Below are 806 nucleotides of genomic sequence, written 5' to 3' on the forward strand. Positions count from 1 at the left end.
CTGTGCTTTCTGTGTCGCTGTTAAATTTTATTCTGCATTTTGATATTGTTTCATATACTTTATACTTTATTGTCGCCAAACAATTGATACTAGAACGTACAATCATCATAGCGATATTTGATTCTGCGCTTCCCGCTCCCTGGATTACAAATCGATAGTAAATATTGAAAAACTTATAAATCATAAATAAAATATAGAAAAATGGAGAGTAAGGTAGTGCAAAAAAAAAAAAAAAACGAACTGCAGGTCCGGATATTTGGAGGGTACGGCCCAGATCCGGGTCGGGATCCGGATATTGTTCTCTCTCAATACACTGTGTAATGATTTGATCTCCTTGAACAGTATGAAAGAAAAGCATTTCGCTGTATCTCCGTACATGACAAAAAGATTAAATCCCACTGAACGTGATGAGGCAGAGCAGGGAACGGCGGGCTCCGGACAGCGCAGCGTTTCCCAGTGGGCAATACAACGCGCAGCAAAAGCTGCTGGATCACCAGCGTCCCTGGGTGGGCTCGAACCACCAACCTTTCGGTTAACAGCCGAACGCGCTGACCGATTGCGCCACAGAGACAAGCTGGGAAAAAAACTTGTCAGAACTAGAAGTGGAAATAACAATGAATTCCCAGTGCATTGGTAAAACATTCGGCCACGAGTACACACTCCTCAACGAAGGACATTTTACATGGGACGTAATCACTGTGTCCCGGGACGGATGAGGACAGCACCAATCCCGGGGTCAGAGAAACAGGACTGCTCCTGAACTAAACGCTGAAACAGCCGGAAATACTCCGCAGTTTAGGCAGCGT

At 44.8% G+C, this 806-nt stretch overlaps 1 non-coding gene across 1 annotated transcript; it reads right to left on the reverse strand.

The window, feature by feature from the left end:
* Window positions 1-497: 497 nt before the first annotated feature.
* Window positions 498-571, reverse strand: trnan-guu (transfer RNA asparagine (anticodon GUU)). Its single transcript has one exon. It is a non-coding gene; the product is annotated as a tRNA-Asn (tRNA).
* Between the last annotated feature and the right edge of the window lie 235 nt (window positions 572-806).

Source organism: Mobula birostris, chromosome 28 (genome assembly GCF_030028105.1).
Source record: "Mobula birostris isolate sMobBir1 chromosome 28, sMobBir1.hap1, whole genome shotgun sequence".
Classification (NCBI taxonomy): Eukaryota; Metazoa; Chordata; class Chondrichthyes; order Myliobatiformes; family Myliobatidae; genus Mobula; species Mobula birostris.